The sequence below is a fragment of the Bison bison genome, unplaced genomic scaffold (assembly GCF_000754665.1).
Source record: "Bison bison bison isolate TAMUID 2011002044 unplaced genomic scaffold, Bison_UMD1.0 scf7180017864215, whole genome shotgun sequence".
Taxonomy (NCBI): domain Eukaryota; kingdom Metazoa; phylum Chordata; class Mammalia; order Artiodactyla; family Bovidae; genus Bison; species Bison bison.
In genome coordinates, this window is record NW_011494787.1 from 3,333,300 (window position 1) to 3,334,057 (window position 758).

General features: G+C 55.1%; 1 protein-coding gene across 1 annotated transcript in view; it reads left to right on the forward strand.

Moving 5' to 3' along the window:
- The first annotated feature begins 523 nt into the window (after positions 1-523).
- The window catches only part of CNRIP1 (cannabinoid receptor interacting protein 1), a 25,876-nt gene continuing 25,641 nt past the window's right edge, over positions 524-758 (forward strand). The window contains exon 1 of the mRNA XM_010845329.1: positions 524-753. The gene's annotated coding sequence lies outside the window, so the exon portion shown is untranslated. The remainder of the gene's footprint in view (positions 754-758) is intronic.

The following is a 758-nucleotide window of genomic DNA, read 5'->3' on the forward strand; positions in this document are numbered from 1 at the left end:
TCCTTTGACAGGGTTATAATAGCTCATCCTACAAGATCAGTGAAAATGTATGTGATTCATTATACGCTTTCATTCTTGAGACAAGGATATGCATAATGGAAATACACACCCAAGAGAAGATGTAGCTCCTTGAATATGTATTGGTTATTTCTTTTTCTTTTTTCTTTTTTTTTGCGCGCATTACTAATCCAGGATGGTTTGCAATCCACATTACATGGAATTGCGAGTATCCTCAGCCTTGTCCCCTAAGCTTTGGAAAAACATGTTTCCTGAGATTAAAATCACCAGCTAACGGTTTCCTGCCCCGCTTTGGCCCCTCAGCTTCCTCCTGCCTGGCTGGGGCCAGATCCGCGAGCAACGGTGTCCACAGCTCTTCGCTGTGCGAGGGGATATCCAGATCCCGGAGTCTTGCGGCTGCCTCTTAAACCCAGGATCTACCCTGTCCCTCCCCATCCTCCCCTCCGCCCGCCCCGCGCTGCCCTAGGAGGAGCCTAAATGTCCGCTTCCCCCGCTGAAGGGGATTGTAATGCGTAAACAGGATTAACTCTGTCTCCTCCAGTTGCGCAGATCTGCCCGCGGCCTGCGGGCCGGAGTGAGCCCCATGGGTGCGCGGAGCGCGCGGCTCCGGGAGTGGGGGATGTGGGAGCATCAGACCTCGGAGCTGTCCCTGGGGCCCGCTTCTTCGCCGAGAGGGGCTGGGGACTACAGCCTGCGGAGCTGCTCCTGGGAAGCCGGGGCTGACGGCCGCGACAGATCGG